This window comes from Bombus affinis, unplaced genomic scaffold (genome assembly GCF_024516045.1).
Source record: "Bombus affinis isolate iyBomAffi1 unplaced genomic scaffold, iyBomAffi1.2 ctg00000426.1, whole genome shotgun sequence".
Lineage (NCBI taxonomy): Eukaryota > Metazoa > Arthropoda > Insecta > Hymenoptera > Apidae > Bombus > Bombus affinis.
Genome location: NW_026109086.1, coordinates 63,778 through 69,777, shown reverse-complemented (window position 1 = coordinate 69,777; position 6,000 = coordinate 63,778).

Here is a 6,000-nt window from a genome sequence, read left to right as displayed (position 1 = left end):
TTTATCAATAGTTTCACATAAATAGTACTATTTCCACATAATACAGTGCAATGTGATGTCCGAAATGGCTGACAGAATTAGGTAATAACACGAAATATATGCAAGGCAATATAAGGTATATGTATAGCTTGGAAATTGTGACCGTTGCTCGCTCGCTCCGCTCGCTCGTAGAAATTTAGTCCAACCTCACTACCGATCCGTCGCGTTCCCAAATTTGAAATAAGTCGCCCCCATATCGTATAACGAACAGCAAGAGTGAATGGTTCAAGGTTAGGCTATAGTTTTCGAGCGAGCGCAGCGAGCGAGGGACGCGTAACGGTGTGTCACAATCTAACGGTATGGCACATGGAGACATTGAAATGTTCGCACCTGCCCGAGGAGCCGGAGATCTTTATCCTATTGCCTACTGACAAAAGTTTACAGTTTATCAATAGTTTCACATAAATAGTACTATTTCCAAATCGTACAGTGCAATGTGATGTCCGAAATGGCTGACAAAATTAGGTAATAACACGAAATATATGCAAGGCAATATAAGGTATGTGTATAGCTTGGAAATTGTGATCGTTGCTCGCACGCTCCGCTCGCTAGTAAAAATTTCGTCCAACCTCACTACCGATCCGACACGTTCCCAAATTCGAAATAAGTCACCTCCATATCGTATAACGAACACAAGAGGGAATGGTTTTAGGTGAGGCTACATTTTTCGAGCGAGCACGGCGAGCGAGGCCGCGTAAAGGTGTGTCACAAACCAACGGTTTGGCACATACGGACATTGAAATGTTCGCACCAGCCCGAGGAGAAAGAGGTCTTTATCCTATTGCCTACTGACAAAAGATTACAGTTTATCAATAGTTTCACATAAATAGTACTATTTCCACATAGTACAGTGCAATGTGATGTCCGAAATGGCTGACAGAATTAGGTAATAACACGAAATATATGCAAGGCAATATAAGGTATATGTATAGCTTGGAAATTGTGACCGATGCTCGCTCGCTCCGCTCGCTCGTAGAAATTTAGTCCAACCTCACTACCGATCCGTCGCGTTCCCAAATTTGAAATAAGTCGCCTCCATATCGTATAACGAACAGCAAGAGTGAATGGTTTAAGGTTAGGCTACATTTTTCGAGCGAGCACGGCGAGCAAGGGACGCGTAAAGGTGTGTCACAATCCAACGGTTTGGAACATACGGACATTGAAATGTTCGCACGAGCCCGAGGAGCCGGAGATCTTTATCCTATTGCCTACTGAAAAACGTTTACAGTTTATCAATAGTTTCACATAAATAGTACTATTTCCAAATCGTACAGTGCAACGTGTTGTCCGAAATGGCTGACAAAATTAGGTAATATCACGAAATATATGCCAGGCAATATAAGGTATATGTATAGCTTGGAAATTGTGACCGTTGCTCGCTCGCTCCGCTCGCTCGTAGAAATTTAGTCCAACCTCACTACCGATCCGACGCGTTCCCAAATTCGAAATAAGTCGCTTCCATATCGTAAAACGAATGCAAGTGGGAATGGTTTTAGGTTAGGCTACATTTTTCGAGCGAGCACGGCGAGCAAGCGACGCGTATAGGTGTGTCACAAAGTAACGGTTTGGCACATACGGACATTGAAATATTCACACCAGCCCGAGGAGCCGGAAGTGTTTATCTTATTGCCTACTGACAAATGTTTACAGTTTATGAATAGTTTTACATAAATAGTACTATTTCCACACAGTACAGTGCAGTGTGATGTCCGAAGAGGCAGACAAAATTAGGTAATAACACGAAATATATGCAAGGCAGTACAAGGTATATGTATAGCTTGGAAATTGTGATCGTTGCTCGCTCGCTCCGCTCGCTAGTAAAAATTTGGTCCAACCACACTACCGATCCGACACGTTCCCAAATTCGAAATAAGTCGCCACCATATCGTATAACGAATGCAAGAGGGAATGGTTTTAGGTAAGGCTATAGTTTTCGAGCGAGCGCAGCGAGCGAGGGACGCGTAAAGGTGTGTCACAAACCAACGGTTTGGCACATACGGACATTGAAATGTTCGCACCAGCCCGAGGAGCCGGAGGTCTTCATCCTATTGCCTACTGACAAAAGTTTACAGTTTATCAATAGTATCACACAAATAGTACTATTTCCACATAGTACAGTGCAATGAGATGTCCGAAATGGCTGACAAAATTAGGTAATAACACGAAATATATGCAAGGCAATATAAGGTATATGTATAGCTTGGAAATTGTGACCGTTGCTCGCTCGCTCCGCTCGTTCGTAGAAATTTAGTCCAACCTCACTACCGATCAGACGCGTTCCCAAATTTGAAATAAGTCGCCTCCATATCGTATAACGAACGCAAGAAGGAATGGTCATAGGTGAGGCTAAATTTTTCGAGCGAGCACGGCGAGCAAGTGACGCGTAAAGGTGTGTCACAATCCAACGGTTTGGCACATACGGACATTGAAATGTTCGCACCAGCCCGAGGAGCCGGAGATCTTTATCCTATTGCCTACTGACAAAAGTTTACAGTTTATCAATAGTTTCACATAAATAGTACTATTTCCAAATAGTACAGTGCAATGTGATGTCCGAAATGGCTGACAAAATTAGGTAATAACACAAATATATGCAAGGCAATATAAGGTATATGTATAGCTTGGAAATTGTGACCGTGGCTCGCTCGCTCCGCTCGCTCGTAGAAATTTAGTCCAACCTCACTACCGATCCGACGCGTTCCCAAATTCGAAATAAGTCGCCACCATATCGTAAAACGAATGCAAGAGGGAATGGTTTTAGCTTAGGCTATAGTTTTCGAGCTAGCGCAGCGAGCGAGGGACGCGTAAAGGTGTGTTACAAACCAACGGTTTGGCACATACGGACATTGAAATATTCGCCCCAGCACGAGGAGCCGGAGGTCTTCATCCTATTGCCTACTGACAAAAGTATACAGTTTATCAATAGTTTCACACAAATAGTACTATTTCCACATAGTACAGTGCAATGAGATGTCCGAAATGGCTGACAAAATTAGGTAATAACACGAAATATATGCGAGGCAATATAAGGTATATGTATAGCTTGGAAATTGTGACCGTTGCTCGCTCGCTCCGCTCGCTCGTAGAAATTTAGCCCAACCTCACTACCGATCCGATGCGTTCCCAAATTCGAAATAAGTCGCATCCACATCGTATAACGAATGCAAGAGGGAATGGTTTTAGGTTAGGCTATAGTTTTCGAGCGAGCGCAGCGAGCGAGGGACGCGTAAAGGTGTGTCACAATCCAACGGTATGGCACATGGAGACATTGAAATATTCGCACCAGCACGAGGAGCCGGAAGTGTTTATCCTATTGCATACTGACAAATGTTTACAGTTTATCAATAGTTTCACATAAATAGTACTATTTCCACATAGTACAGTGCCATGTGATGACCGAAATGGCTGACAAAATTAGGTAATAATACGAAATATATGCAAGGCAATATAAGGTATATGTATAGCTTGGAAATTGTGACCGTTGCTCGCTCGCTCCCGCTCGCTCGGAGAAATTTAGTCCAACCTCAGTACCGATCCGACGCGTTCCCAAATTCGAAATAGGTCGCCTCCATATCGTAAAACGAATGCAAGTGGAAATGGTTTTAGGTTAGGCTACATTTTTCGAGCGAGCACGGCGAGCAAGCGACGCGTATAGGTGTGTCACAAAGTAACGGTTTGGCACATACGGGACATTGAAATATTCACACCAGCCCGAGGAGCCGGAAGTCTTTATCTTATTGCCTACTGACAAATGTTTACAGTTTATGAATAGCTTTACATAAATAGTACTATTTCCACACAGTACAGTGCAGTGTGATGTCCGAAGAGGCAGACAAAATTAGGTAATAACACGAAATATATGCAAGGCAGTACAAGGTATATGTATAGCTTGGAAATTGTGGTCGTTGCTCGCTCGCTCCGCTCGCTAGTAAAAATTTGGTCCAACCACACTACCGATCCGACACGTTCCCAAATTCGAAATAAGTCACCTCCATATCGTATAACGAACGCAAGAGGGAATGGTTTTAGGTGAGGCTAAATTTTTCGAGCGAGCACGGCGAGCAAGTGACGCGTAAAGGTGTGTCACAATCCAACGGTTTGGCACATACGGACATTGAAATGTTCACACCAGCCCGAGGAGCCGGAGGTCTTCATCCTATTGCCTACTGACAAAAGTTTACAGTTTATCAATAGTTTCACATAAATAGTACTATTTCCACATAGTACAGTGCAATGTGATGTCCGAAGAGGCAGACAAAATTAGGTAATAACACGAAATATATGCAAGGCAGTACAAGGTATATGTATAGCTTGGAAATTGTGATCGTTGCTCGCTCGCTCCGCACGCTAGTAAAAATTTGGTCCAACCACACTACCGATCCGACACGTTCCCAAATTCGAAATAAGTCACCTCCATATCGTATAACGAACGCAAGAGGGAATGCTTTTAGGAATAGGTGAGGCTACATTTTTCGAGCGAGCACGGCGAGCGAGGCCGCGTAAAGGTGTGTCACAAACCAACGGTTTGGCACATACGGACATTGAAATATTCGCACCAGCCCGAGGAGAAGGAGGTCTTTATCCTATTGCCTACTGAAAAACGTTTACAGTTTATCAATAGTTTCACATAAATAGTACTATTTCCAAATCGTACAGTGCAACGTGTTGTCCGAAATGGCTGACAAAATTAGGTAATATCACGAAATATATGCCAGGCAATATAAGGTATATGTATAGCTTGGAAATTGTGACCGTTGCTCGCTCGCTCCGCTCGCTCGTAGAAATTTAGTCCAACCTCACTACCGATCCGACGCGTTCCCAAATTCGAAATAAGTCGCTTCCATATCGTAAAACGAATGCAAGTGGGAATGGTTTTAGGTTAGGCTACATTTTTCGAGCGAGCACGGCGAGCAAGCGACGCGTATAGGTGTGTCACAAAGTAACGGTTTGGCACATACGGACATTGAAATATTCACACCAGCCCGAGGAGCCGGAAGTGTTTATCTTATTGCCTACTGACAAATGTTTACAGTTTATGAATAGTTTTACATAAATAGTACTATTTCCACACAGTACAGTGCAGTGTGATGTCCGAAGAGGCAGACAAAATTAGGTAATAACACGAAATATATGCAAGGCAGTACAAGGTATATGTATAGCTTGGAAATTGTGATCGTTGCTCGCTCGCTCCGCTCGCTAGTAAAAATTTGGTCCAACCACACTACCGATCCGACACGTTCCCAAATTCGAAATAAGTCGCCACCATATCGTATAACGAATGCAAGAGGGAATGGTTTTAGGTAAGGCTATAGTTTTCGAGCGAGCGCAGCGAGCGAGGGACGCGTAAAGGTGTGTCACAAACCAACGGTTTGGCACATACGGACATTGAAATGTTCGCACCAGCCCGAGGAGCCGGAGGTCTTCATCCTATTGCCTACTGACAAAAGTTTACAGTTTATCAATAGTATCACACAAATAGTACTATTTCCACATAGTACAGTGCAATGAGATGTCCGAAATGGCTGACAAAATTAGGTAATAACACGAAATATATGCAAGGGCAATATAAGGTATATGTATAGCTTGGAAATTGTGACCGTTGCTCGCTCGCTCCGCTCGTTCGTAGAAATTTAGTCCAACCTCACTACCGATCAGACGCGTTCCCAAATTTGAAATAAGTCGCCTCCATATCGTATAACGAACGCAAGAAGGAATGGTCATAGGTGAGGCTAAATTTTTCGAGCGAGCACGGCGAGCAAGTGACGCGTAAAGGTGTGTCACAATCCAACGGTTTGGCACATACGGACATTGAAATGTTCGCACCAGCCCGAGGAGCCGGAGATCTTTATCCTATTGCCTACTGACAAAAGTTTACAGTTTATCAATAGTTTCACATAAATAGTACTATTTCCAAATAGTACAGTGCAATGTGATGTCCGAAATGGCTGACAAAATTAGGTA